This window comes from Cuculus canorus, chromosome 12, assembly GCF_017976375.1.
Source record: "Cuculus canorus isolate bCucCan1 chromosome 12, bCucCan1.pri, whole genome shotgun sequence".
NCBI classification, from domain to species: domain Eukaryota; kingdom Metazoa; phylum Chordata; class Aves; order Cuculiformes; family Cuculidae; genus Cuculus; species Cuculus canorus.
In genome coordinates, this window is record NC_071412.1 from 15,528,310 (window position 1) to 15,542,341 (window position 14,032).

At 46.2% G+C, this 14,032-nt stretch overlaps 1 protein-coding gene across 5 annotated transcripts in view; it reads left to right on the forward strand.

The window, feature by feature from the left end:
• GLCE (glucuronic acid epimerase) overlaps window positions 1–14,032 on the forward strand; it is a 50,438-nt gene that overhangs the window by 24,684 nt on the left and 11,722 nt on the right. The window contains exon 1 of one of the 5 annotated variants that reach the window (XM_054077719.1): window positions 2,185–2,322. The exons of the other annotated variants lie outside the window; for them this stretch is intronic. The gene's annotated coding sequence lies outside the window, so the exon portion shown is untranslated. Of the gene's footprint in view, window positions 1–2,184; window positions 2,323–14,032 lie in introns of those variants that run through there. 5 annotated transcript variants of the gene reach the window in all.

Below are 14,032 nucleotides of genomic sequence, written 5' to 3' on the forward strand. Positions count from 1 at the left end.
TGGAATTCTGTGAGAAGTATTAGGTAAATCTTGGGATTCTGAGGATTTACATTGCACAGCTTCTGCAAAAATGCCCGTCTTCGCTCCAAGCTTGGGGAAGAGCGGCTGGAGAGCTGCCTGGCAGAGAAGGACCTGGGGCCACTGGTTGACGGCGGCTGATTGTGAGCCAGCAGTGGCCCAGGTAGCCAAGAAGACCAACAGCATCCTGGCTTGAATCAGCCATGGTGTGGCCAGCAGGAGCAGGGGAAGGATCATCCCCCTGTACTCAGTGCTGGTGAGGCCACACCTTGAATCCTGGGTTCAGTTTTGGACCTCTCAGTACAAGAAAGGCATTGAGGGGCTGGAGCGCATCTGGAGGAGAGGAATAGAGCTGGGGAAGGAACAAGGATTATGAGGAGCAGCTGAGGAACTGGGTTTGTTTAGCTTGGAGAAAAGGAGGCTGAGGGGAGGCCTCATCACTGTCTACAGCTCCCTGAAAGGAGTTTGTGGTGGTGTTGCTGCTGGTCTCTTCTCCCAAGTGATAGGTGATAGGATGAAAAGAAATGGCCTCGAGTTACACCAAAGCAGGTTCAGATTAGACATCAGGAAAAATTCCTTCACAGGAAAGTTTCTCAGGCACTGGCAGAGGCTGCCCAAGGAAGTGGTGAAGTCGCCATCCCTGGTGGTGTTTAAAAGACGGGGAGATATGGTGCTCAGGGATGGTTTAGTAGTGACAGGTACAGTTGGACTCGATGATCTCGAAGGTCTTTTCCAACCAAGCAATTCAGTGATTCTACGATTCTGAGGATGTTGAATGCATTTTGGCTGATTTAAACAGGGCTACTCAAAGTATTTGGTGTATTGAGATCTAATTTAAGTTGTCTGCCCTGCAGACAGGGAGCTAGGATGACCAGAGCCTGCCTGGGTTTAGGCAGGAATACTGGTTATGTGGATACAGCCCTGACAGGGGAATCGCTTGCAAGCTCTGGGCAGTGGCTGTCATACAGACAAATCACAAAAATGAAGAATTTGGCACTCCAGTTGATTTTCATGTCTGGTATTTCCTGCTGTCTTGAAGAATGAAATCTCTTGTTTGCTCCAACTGGCAACTTAAATTTCAACGTGGCCTTCCAAAATAGAACTGTAAAATGCATTGGCACATGGCATCCCCCAGCCAGGTTCTGCTGCTGCGTTTGATCGCTGCTCCTGCCTGAAGACTTTGTAATGCTGTTTCTTACAAAGAAAAGCTGTCTCAACTGATCAACTTCAAATTTTACTTCATTTGCTAGAATTTTAAAGCTGCAGAGCCTGCCCAGCCTGTGTTGGATTCTGTGCTGGTGGTAGAAGTCCATAATCATTGTAGGTATGCATCCCATTTTTGTTGGAAGTGAAGAACCCAAGGAATCTCAAAAATGAGATCCCAGGAGCCATAGGAAAAAATATTCCGTCTCTCTCCATGCCATAATTCTTTGTGCTTTACTGGCCTGCATCTGTTCCTGAAAAGAGAAGCCACCTCTGAAAGTGTTTTATCTCCTCTCAGCAGTTGTTCTGACCTTGCCTTACACTGGTAGCTTTATTTTTTTTCTCTCTTGGGTGTTTAACAGCAATCACTTCTTGTACTTAAAAATAAACAATTCGCTGTTCTTGCTGTACAAAACAATTCAGGGCCAGAGCTGTTTGCTGGAAGTGGCTGAGTCCCCATCTCTGGAGAGATTGAAAAGATGGGTGGAGGAGGTGCTCAGAGATGGTTCAGTAGTGGACAGGTACAGTCAGACTCTATGATCTCAGAGGTTTTATCCAACCAAACAATTTTATGATTTTATTGAGCTGCTTTCAGCGTGCTTTCATGTCGTTTCTAATTTTGTTCTGCCCTCCTTTTTCATCAGCTATTCCAAGGAGCTGGGTAAAAAAGGTAAAGTAAAATATACCGCCCTCTCTATCCCAAACCTTGATCCATGCCTGTATCACTCATGGGCTGCATTCTAAAAACCAGAATTCAAGTTCCTCACGTAAAAGCCAACTCAACTAAATGCAGGATTTGTCCGATATCTCAGTCTCCCCAGGACCCGGCGCCGCTGCCTCCAAGGAATCTCTGGCGTGCTGAACAGGAAAACATCTAGAAAGAGGTTTCCAAGCACATTTGCCAGGGTTAATGCTGGAGTCTAAACATAAACTCTGCTGGGACAGGCTGTTATTTGGAGAACGGAGTGTGAAACAGCGCTTGATTTGCAGGATTAGGAGAAGGGGACACAGCACCTCTCCCAGGAACAGGCGCCTGGTGGCTCTGAGACCCTGCTGCTCAGCTCGGTTCCCTGTTATCCACAGCTTGGATGCCCTTACAGGGTGCGTATGAATTGTGTGTGCAGGGTTGGGAAGAGGGGCTGTGCACAGGCACTGTGATATTCCCGCATCAGCTGCTCCTGGTGCCTCTTGGTGGCGGCTTACGCAGCCGCTCATGCTTTTGCCAGGCTGGAAAACCCACCTGAAGGAACTGGTGTGCCTGGGGCGAGGCTGTCACTGCCCAAGCAGTTGCTGTTCCGACTGGCACCTGGGGAAAATTTTCTGTTGCTGCTTAGCACATGTTTACCAATACTGGGGTTCAGCCACTGTGAATATATCATGCTTTACTTTGAGGAAACATATTTTCAGTGGTTTTTTCTAAGTGAAAACTATGAGAAAGTACCTATGACAGTAAATTATGGTCAAAGTCTTCAAAAGTTCCTGGGGAAATCTGCTTAATAAAGTTTTGAAGTGGCATTGCTTGTCATTGCCCAGGTCATTTGCTTTAGAAATTCTTAGTTGAAGCAGCAAAATTTTGCTAAAACCTTTAATTCTGCAATTGAGTGACTGGTCTCCGTAACTCATTCCCAAAGAGCCATCTGTACAGAGTGCCAGGGTTTGCTAAGCGAGAAAAATGAGACATTTTTAGGAAGTTCCTCTAACTTAAACCAGATTTTATTTATTTCTCTGCTATAAGCAGTGTTATCTCCTTAACCTCTGCTTTTTACACAGTGAAAGCAAAAGCCAACAGAACTGTACCTTCAGAGTAGGTGAGACTGTGGTTGTGAATGGTTTATACCAATAATAAACTGTAAACGTCAGTGAACAGAAAGAGTGGGGTTTGGGGTTTCCCAGGGGTTCAGGCTCTCAGGAGAGCACTCGGAAGCTGACTGGGAGGGCATTGCTAATGCCTTGCAGCTCTTACACCCCAGTTGTTTGCAGAACCTGTGTCCATTGGTTGCTGGCAGAGGCTGCCCAGGGCAGTGGTGAAGTCTCCATCCCTGGAGGGGTTAAAACAGTGTGTAGACGTGGCACTTGGGGACATGGCACGGTGAGGTTGGGCTGATGGTTGGACTGGATAAACTTAAAGGTCTTTTCTAGTAATGATTCTATGATAAGTCTAACTACAGAAATTATGTGAAGCTCACTAGCGATTGCTGAACAAAAACATGCTTTCGTTTTCAAAATTCATCTGCTTGATAGGAACCATGTGTGATTTTTTTTTTCAGTGCGAGGGGTGTGTACTCTCCAAATTCTCATGCCCACTCCTTTTAAATGGTGGCAGTGTTCAAACTAGAAGGTTTCTATTTTTATTTGAAGGCAGCATGCGAGCAGGCACACTGAATACTTGCCAGCTGTCCGAGTTGTAATTTGGAGCACACTTTGTATTGAATTCTTGTAGGCGTTGTAATGAGTTGGCAGCAGAAGTGCCTGCGTCTCTGTCCGCTCCGTTACTGTCCCCACAGCCCTGTCAGGAAAGAAAGCACCCCCCCGGCTTTCCCACTGAAATACGTTGCCAAAAACATGTGTGTTCTGTATATTTTAACACGTTTTCACCGTTATTCTGCACAATAAAGCTGGTATGGGGGTGTTTGGGAATATGATGTGTTGTGAAGCTGCAGATCAGGCTGTGGAATGGTAGGGGGAAAACAATGATGTTCTTAATAATTTGGAATTATTAGTGGAAACTCATAGAGGGAACTTGATGGAGAAGAAATGGAGAGCACAAAGTGAACTTGGGGCTTTTGTGGTGGCGAATAGAGTTGAGCAGATCAGGGTCACTGGACTGGGCTGCCTCCCTTGGCACCAAGGGAAAAGGTGGATTTTCCCTTTCTGATTATGTAAAAGGTGTCTTGAAGCGTCTGCCGTGAGCAAAATAAACGCATTTTGTTCAGAATGAAGCAAATCCGTGCTGCTTTGGCTGCTTGGTACTCACAGGCGTTATTTTCCAGTTCATTAGGGAAGGAAAGGAGACAGAGCTCCCTGCGAGCTCTGTGCTCAGTGTCACTTGACGGAGGAACTCGGTTGCAGGATGCAGTTGCTAATGGGTACATAACTGCGTGAGACAGCTTTCAGGCGTTTCTGATAAGCCAGTAACATGTAAAGTGATAGTGAAAAATCTCATTTGGATCCTAGGTATGTGTTTGCTTTCCATTAATTTCCAGGGAAAACAGATCCACTTGTGACATCGGCCACAGCGATGCTGCACAAGCAGCCAGGCAGCTCCTCTGGTCTGGTGAGAGTGGGGTTCTGATGTCACTCTCTCTTTTAAAGAACGAGGAGAACAAAGCTTCAGGCTTTGCATTTCAGTTCATCTGATGTATGTTTGTCCTTGCCCATGACAGGGAATTGGAACTGGATGGGCTTTAAGATCCCTTCCAACCCAAACCATTTTGTGATTCTATGACTTCCCTTATGTGTGACCTGGAAAACTCACGCTGTAGCAGGCTGTGATATTGGTCCAGGTACAAGGAGAGCTGACTTTCTTGTTTTGTTAAAGCTGCCTTGTTAAACCAAGGGTTGGTGCTGTTATGTAAATTCTATTGCTGTAAGCCATAAGATATATAATATCACAATGTGTGTCCAGTTGCTTTGTCCTGCGTCTTTGTGGTCTGCACACCTTAGACACTGTTTTGGGGTTTTTTTTAGCATGATCACTAAATCCATCCCAGAATTTGGTTGGAAATCCTTTGTCTGTGGTTTGAAAAGCAGGGGATTTGTCTCTCAGACACCTTTTAACACTTTCCCCCGGTGTGCAGGTTTGATAGCTGTTCCCTGTGCCGTGGAAGATGAAGCAGGAGAGGAAAACTCTGCTTTTTTTTTTTTTTTTTTTTGCCTTGCCTTCAAGATGTACGTGCATAACACTGGGCTGCAGGAAGGGATTTGGAAAGGGATTTCCAAAGTAGATACATTCTGACTTCTTAGGGCTAAATAGACCATGAGTTATGTGGCTTATCCTCTCTCCAGTGGCATGATTGAAATTCAAATTACTGCCGCTGTACCGGATCACTCCCTTGCATTAAAGGAATGTGGCCTTGTGTGCTGGCCCCGGCAGAACGCTTGGATCCGAGGGATGAGTATCTGGACAGCTGTGTGGCTGGAGTGGCAGAGGCTTTAGCTGGACATTCCTGTCCCCACAGCACGTATGCTGGGAGACCTGCACCTCCAGTTTAATACTGGACCAAACATTATCCTCTGCTGTGTTACTGTTTTAAGTGTGTTAACTTTGATTCTTCCACTCTGATGAGACCTCACCTGGAGTCCGGTGTCCAGTTCTGGAGCTCTCAGCATAGGAAGGTCATAGATCTGTTGGAGCAAGTCCAGAGGAGGCCACAGAGATTATCCAAGGGCTGGAGCACCTCTTGTGCGAGGACAGGCTGAGAGTTGGTGTTTTTCATCCTGGAGAAGAGAAGGCTCCAAGAAGACCTTAGAGAAGCTTCCAGTGCTGAAAGGGTTACAAAAGGGGTGACAAAAATCACTTGTGAGCTTGAATGAATATTTTGGGAAAGGCAAATACCGGTGTTTGGTGAGAGCAGGTACTGGCACCTCTGTAATATTCTCTCTGTGTGAGAGAAGTGCTGCCGGAGGGGAGCAGGATGGGTATTTGTAGTCATTGGAGATTCTGTCGCACTCAGTCTTCAGCATAAAATGCTTCTCTTTTTCAGTAAGTCAGGAACAAATAGGAACTGACGCAATAACGTAAGAATTGCCAGCACTGATGATTAAATGTGACCTGTGTGGAGGCTGGAGAAGCTGGAACAGTGATGCCGCAGAGGCTCTATTTAAGGACAAAAATCGTAATCAAGCAAGTATTCCAGACTTTGCACTTGGGTGAAAACAGTAATGGCTTATTAATGTAAATAATTGGTCAAATTATGCTCTTTAGGACCCTTTCAGATCACTGGTACTCACTGCAGCCAAGGATGTGAGCAGTCAAGTGCTTTGTGTGTGAGCTGTCTGGCTGTCCCCACTGCACTGCCACTGCCGTACCTGTTCTGGATGGGGTGGCTGAAGCGTCACCCAGGGGTGCCCAGATTCCCAGGACGCAACAGGAGTTTAGGGGCAGTGAGGCAGGAGGCTTGCGTGCTCATACTTGAACTCTGCTTTTTCTTCTTCAGGGCTGTGATCGGATGCCTCATTATGAGGAAGTCGCTACCGATCCAGAGGAACTAAACGATCCAGCTGTTTGCTCATACCAGCCAGGCTGTGTGATGGGGTGGCGTAGATGATAAAGGCTGTGTTCACAAAGCAGCAAATGCTGCTTGCAGTTGTCTTCTTTTGGTGTCTTTTTTTTTTTAATCTGACTAATGAACCCTTAGCAAGACCTTTCCTGAGAGTCTGCTCATTGCATCTCAGCAGACTGCAAGCATACGGACCTTCCCCTGTTTGATTTGTTGTTGTATTTTCACTTCATGAAGGCAAATAGTTGGAATGGTGTGCTTTATGTTGTTCGAAGAAGGTAACAATGTGTTGCCGAGTAGAAAACCCAGCAGCTCCACAGCCTGTGCCTGGTGGTGTGCACGGAGCAGGTACCTGTGCTAGTGCCAGTGAGTTAAACACATCTGACAACGTATTTACTCTTTTCCGTAGGTCCCAGCATCGCTGTAAAGCAGGAAACAGTTCAGTTACTGCTTAAAACTGCTGAACCTTACCTATCTTGCTGGGGTTGATTGCTGGGAGCTCCCCACCCGATCCCAGCAGGAGTCTGAGATGATACCTGAGTGCGTTGCCCTGCTTCCCCTTCCAGCTGGCGTTTCCTTGGCAGTTGGATGTGCTGTTGGAAAGGCACTGAAAGCTCACTGAAAAGCAATTTGAGTGGAATGTGGTAGCAGCAGCTTCCAGGAGAGGCAAATCACAGCCAGAGCCAATGCCATCCAGAGTATGGCTACGGAAGGGGCCTGGATGCTGTAAACCCAGTGGTGCGGTAGGCTCTCTGATCCTGCCCGGAGAGAGAGCCCAGCTCCCTGAAATAACACTGCGAGGCTCCTCCCGAGAGTCTTGTTATGGCCCTGAATGCTGCTGTCTTGGGACTTGCTCAGTTATTGCTTTCAAAGCCTAAACATCATGGAGACTGATGAAACGGTTTCGTCTTTTGCTTCATTAATCGGTGTAGTAACAATATAAAACGTGATAGCTCGGAAAGAGGCAGTGTAATGCCTCTGTAAGCAGCAGCTAGGTTTTGGAGTTACTGTTTGTGCCATTAGTGAGGGGTTTAATAGCTTAATCCATCTGGAAAGCAAGTAGATTTATGAGACTGTACAATAAATGGGCTCATAATTACAGCAGCAGTCCCTGCTGGTGGGTTTTCCTGATATGGTGTAAAAGTATGATATACAAATCACTTCCAAGTGTTGTAGTGATGTTCTGTCCTAGATTTACTAGAAAAACAAAGGCACCTTGATGGTTTCTTTGGTGTCTAAGAGTCTTTGCGGTGGCTGAGGCCGGCCAGCTGCTCCGAACGTGTGTGGGCTGGGTGGTCGTGCACAGAATCATGGATGGAGCCATCGTGCAGGACAAGCAAACACCCTCTGAGCGTCTTAGAAAAGAGTTTTTTTCTACAGTTACTCTTGGAACTATACTTGATATTTTTAAATACAGGCTGATGAATGTGTTTCAGAGTTGAGAAGGAAGACCAGTGCTTGCTGTGTGGGACCAGCATGAAGAGATCCTGTGTGCTCGGTGTTCTCCATCAGCCGTGTGGCTGGCTGTGCAAAGCTGAGGCTGCAGGGGATGGCTAGAGATCATCTAGCCCCACCTCCTGTCGAAAGCAGGGCTTAGACGAGGTTATCCAGGACCTTGTTGGGTCTTGAAGCAGTATCTCCACTTCATTGCAACAAAGCATTCGAGGTTTTTTCTGATTTGACTATTTTTTCCCCATTTTAGATCCTGATGGTGTGACAGCCAGAGGCCTGTGAGTCGCTAAAATCCTGCTCTCCATGGGGAGAAATAGTGTGTTCCAACTCGTGTTAACTGCCTTGCATGCAGAGAAATTGTGTTTGTCCAGAGGGCAAGAGAAGGTGCCTGTCCCCAAGGCACAGGTGGGATGCAGTCGCTCCCTGTGTCTCAATGCAGCAGTTAAACCTTCTTGAAATCCCTGCATATTGTGCAGCTGCGTGGATACCAGCCCTGAGTGCACCTGAATCAGATGCAAATCGCAGTTCCCAGTAAGAAATGATAACATCAGTATCCATAGCAAAATACTTTTGACTTTTTGAATTAACTATTACAGAGCAACAAGCCTTGCTGATGCTTAAACCTAGATGTGTTGATACAAATAGAACCGTATTAGGCTCTAATTGGACTGAAAACCTGGCAGATAAGCTGCTGGATACGGCTTCTTCGCCGCAGATTTTAGATCCTCTCTCTCTCTCTAATCATCCACAGATGGAGCAGTGGAAGCGGGGAGGATTAGACAGTAAATCTGTGCTAAAGAGCCAGAGGAGAGGCTGGTGTCGAGGTTCCCTTATGGGAGACGGATTTCTTTCTGTTTGTACGATCTTGTAATTCCGTAGCACTTCAAGAAAAAAAACCAAGCAATCTTGACAACTCACTGTGTATTAAAATCATAGAACCATGGAATGGTTTGGATTGGAAGGGACCTTAAAGCCCGTCCAGTTCCACCTCCCTGCCATGGGCAGGGACACCTCCCACTGGATCAGGTTGCTCCAAGCCCCATCCAGCCTGGCCTTGAACACCTCCAGGGATGGGGCAGCCACCACTGCTCTGGGCAACCTGGGCCAGGGCCTCACCACCCTGAGTGTGAAGAATTTCTTCCTAATGTCTGATCTAAGTCTTCCCCCTTCTGATTTAAAACCATCCCCCCTTATCCGATCACTCCATGCCCTTGTAAAAAGTCCCTTCCCAGCTTTCCTGGAGCCTCTTTCAGTCCTGGAAGCTGCTCTAAGGTCTCTCAGCCTGTCCCCATAGCAGAGGTGCTCCAGCCCTTGGATCATTTCCATGCCTCCTCTGGACCCATTCCAACAGTTCTATCTTGCATTGGAGATTCCAGAATTTGACATGGGACTCCAAGTGGGTTCTCACCAGCGCAGAGCAGAGAGGCAGAATCCCCTCCCTCAACCTGCTGGTCCCACAGCTTTGGACGCAGCCCAGATTAAGGTTGGCTTTCTGGGCTGTGAGCTCACATTGTCGGCTCATGTCGAGCTTCTCATCAATCAGCACCCCAAGTCCTTCTCCTCAGGGCTGCTCCCAATCGCTGAATATAATACTAAATATATATAATAAATATAAGTACTAAAATGTATTCAAATACTGAATAGAGGCTCGGTGCAAATCAAATATAAATAGAATGCAAGAAGAGAGGCTCATCCAGAGCAGCTTGGCCAGGGTCGGTGTCATGATAAATTCCATGTATCTGTAATGGTTTTCGTCAATTTACAACACCTCCAGCTCCAATGTTTTGCAAAACAGAGCTGGTTTGTATGCGCAGTGGGGAAGCAAATGCATAATGAAGTGGATAATAAGGAAGAACATCCAACACAAGCAGACTGAAGGATGCAGGTAAAACACCATTGGGAAGCGCAGAGTTGTCAGGAAGGTAGAGAGTTCACAAATACCCCATTTTAAGACAAAAACTTTGGCAAAGGATCTGTAATGTTGATGTCATTATAATTATCAAAAACAATTTTCCGCAGTCATTGAAAACAACTCCCACAGTCTCTGTTTTTCTCGTCTAGAACATTACAATGACAGCCTAAATAGCATTTTGCTGTGTATAATAAACAGGAAATGGGGGAAAAGCGTCCTGCCTGAGGTGTGCGTGAGCACAACTTTTGGGTCTGGGTATGTATCAGCCTTCTAGTCTTGTTGCTTTATTTTGTTAAAGTGTGAGGTGTATCTTTTCTTTCAATACTTTTTAACCTATCTCAGATTGGCAGTGGCTGCTTAGGTTTGTTTTTTTTTCTCTGTACTAAATAGCTTAGCCTGGCATAGAGGCTTCAAAGTAAATAGGTAGCTTATCGCTATTCACCAGAAATCCCTGGTCTTAAGTTAAAATATGTTCTTTTTTCCTACCGAGTAAACACAGCGCTGGTGCGTGAGACTGCTCGGCGAGCGCTGGGACTTGGAGGGCGACTCAGTCCTGATTATTGTTTAAATGCAGAGAGTTTCAATGCTTTAACTTGCTGCCAGCTTGACGTCTTCCTGGGGAACTTTGTGATGTGGTTTCTTGAGTTCCCTACTCGGTTATCTGCTCAGGAAGATGCCTCGTGTTTTCAAACGGCTTAAAACACATTGTGCTTTTGGCGCTTGTAGGGGATTGCAAAACTGTGGAAGTTGCGCTCTTGCAGCACGTGATGCGTCTTCCGGGGCTTTTAATTTGAGCTAAATGCAAGTCATCGCTGTTGGTTGGAGAATCATCGATCTGGTTTATTAAAAGCTGATCCACGCATCATGAGCAAATAAAAATGACAGCACTGACATAGCCACCAGCTGCTTATAATATCTGCTCATCTGGAAGTACAGTTTGTGTCTGTTCCTCAGGTAAAATGGGTTATAATGGTTAAAAATAAATAAAAGCACGTGGCCAGCAGCCCTACTGCTGACTGCAGTCACCCTGCTGTCACTGTCATAGAATCGTGGAATGGTTTGGGTTGGAAGGGACCTTATGGCCCATCCAGTCCCACCCTCTGCCACGGGCAGGGACACCTCCCACGGGATCAGGCTGCTCAAAGCCCCATCCAGCCAGGCCTGGAACACCTCCAGGGATGGGGCAGCCATGAATTCTCTGGGCAGCCTGGGCCAGGGCCTTCAAGGCTGGGTGGGAAAGTATTTGGGTGCATGGTCTTAGAGAGGCTGGGAATGTCATCCTGCAAAACAATGACAAAACAATACCTGGAGGTGTCGAAGGCCAGGTTGGATGGGGCTTTGAGCAGCCTGATCCAGTGGGAAGGGGTTGAAACTGGATAGCCTTTGAGGTCCTTTCCATGTGTATATAGAGATATATATTCTATATATCTCTATATACACATGCGTATATATAATTTTCCCCTTGGGCACACAGAAACCTGGCAATATTCTGGACTTCTGAGAAACTCTTACCTTTAATATATTCACCACAGTTTTGCAGATCAAAAATCCTGTCTTAGAAGGGACTTTGTAAGAGGAAAAAAATGTATTTTTAGAATGCAAATAGCTTGGGTTTATGTAAGAGCTGAGTACCAGAACTGAATCTGTCATTCTCAGATACACAGCTGGGGCTGTGGATTCCTAATTCTCAGCACGGAATACAAAGATTTGTCCTTTTCCTGGGCATCATTAATAGCGCAGTGGTAGCAAGGTTTTATTTTTTATTTAACTCAGTTGCTCTTTACATTGAAAACAGGGATTCAGGAGCCTTGACATCTCACCTGAATTGGCAAAATGAATTTCTCTGGTAGCATCACTGGTTTGGGATACGTTTGGAACCAGTTGTTCAATCTGTAAGGAATGCCATTTCCGTGCATTTTAATTAGAATTTATACATTAACAGTTTAAAACTGACCAGGTCTGAATTTATTGATGCTCTGTGTTGTCACTGTAGGGCAGCGTGGATGTGGATCACAGCTGTAACAGCATCGCATCCCTCTGCGGCAGCCGTTCCTGCCTCTCGCGGCAGTGATTCCACACAAGAGTTCCAAGAAGTATTTGGTCTTTAAAACCCGTTCCTCCAGTGTTTCTCGAGGCATAGGGATCGATGCTCCAGGCTTGGAGAAGAGTGGTTGGAAGGTTGCCCAGCAGAAAAGAACCTGGAGTGCTAGTTGACAGTGGCTGGACATGAGCCAGCAGTGGCCCAGGTAGCCATGAAGGCCAACAATATCCTGGCTTGGATCAGCCACGGTGTGGCCAACAGGAGCAGGGAAGAGATCATCCCCCTGGACTCAGTGCTGGTGAGTCTTGGGCAAAGTTTTGGGCCCCTCACTCCAAGAAGGATGTCGTGGGGCTGTAGCATGTCCAGAGAAAGGAACGGAGCTGGGGAAGGGTCCTATAGCCCAGGGGTTTTGGGAGCAGCTGAGGGACCTGGGACTGTTTAGTCTGTAGAAGTGGAGGCTGAGGGGAGACCTCATCACTGTCTACAACTGCCTGAAAGGAGTTGTTAGTCTCTTCTCTCAAGTAACGAGTGATAGGATGAGAGGAAATGGCTTAAAGTTGCACCAGGGGAGGTTCAGGTTGGATATTAGTACAAATTTCTTCACAGAAAGGGCTCTGAGGCACTGGCAGAGGCTGCCCAGGGAGGTGGTAGAGTCCCCATCCCTGGACGGGTTTAAAAGCCGGGCAGATGAGGTGCTCAGGTTTAGTAGTGGACAGGTACAGTTGGACTCGATGGTCTCAAAGGTCTTTTCCAATCAAACGATTCTGTGATTCTATGGCTTGTAGGATAAACAGCCTACGCCTTCAGAGTTGGATGGGAGGTGTTTGGATGCACAGCCTGAGAAAGACTGGGAACATCATCCTGCGCAACAGGGAGAAAACAAGTGTGGGGCTCTTGGATGGAGTTCTTCATACTGTAAAACTATTTTCCTGTATTGTACTCCTTAAATCTTTTAAGTATGGTATGATGAAATCCTTTCCACAAGAGCAGCAAGGGAATAAACCAATTTAACCCAGTCCCTTTGTGGGTTTAAATTACCACTTTCTACTGTTGAAATTCTGAATTCTTTTTTCCTGAAGGTGAATAAAAATCCATCTCTCCATTTAACATGTAATCAGTCTCTCTCCTGCACTTATATTTCAGTGACTGGTGAAACTTGGTATGATAGTTCTCTGAAAACACTCCAATTTTCTTTCTGACTCCTCTTCAGCTCACTCATAAAACCCCAGTATTTCAGCAGCATTGCCAGGATGCCACGGATGCAACTGGACCCGACCTGCAGCATCGAATCATAGCATGGTTTGAGTTGGAAGGAACCTCAAAGCCCATCCAGTTCCACCCCTCTGCTGTGGGCAGAGACACCTTCCACTGGATCAGGCTGCTCGAGAACCCAAATGAAATAAAAGCTGTGCAGAAAGGCACAGCCAGGACTTTTTCGCAGCTGGAAACTGGTTAAAACCATGGAGTAATGAGCAGGGGGTAATAGGTAATAGGGTGTAAAAAGTGCTTTGGTGGTGGTGTTTCCCCTTCCCTCTCTCCCCATGCCCTGCTAACCCAGATGGCTTAATTAATTTTGAGTTTTATAGGTAGAGGTTGAGTGTGTCAGAAACGTCATTCTCTATTTAAAAGTGAATTATCCCTTTGTGTAAAAAGAGTGGAGCGTGTTTGTTGAGGTCATCCTGAAAGCATCATCACTAAAAATTATCTGCTGATGCAGAAAATTGGATTTATTCTTATCCTAGCATTTCCATAGAAATACAATTATATATAAATTCATGGTCTCTAAAAGCTTGTAGTAAACTGGGCTTTGAGAAAATAAGACACTTATCTTTTAAAGCCCAGTTTTAAATGACCAGATGGTGCTTGCAGTGTGGAAGCGTAAAACTGGTGAGAGATAATTGATCGTTTCCATTTTAAAAGGAGAGGAAGTGGCTCGAGGTGAAACTCCTTTTAATTACGGTATGGTTAACACCGACCCACCAGCACAACATCTGCAGTTGGTTCTGGAGCTGAAATCCTCCTGGAACATCCAGGTCTGCCCAAACCTCTAGTTTGGCTGGTGATCAACCCTGGGGTTGTCAGCAGGGGCTGCAAGGGAGCAAAGGGTTTAAAACTTAACTCAGCGGCTCTGATGCTGTGGCGTAAGCAGGAGGTGCAATTAAATGTCTGTTTAATAAGGATTTTATG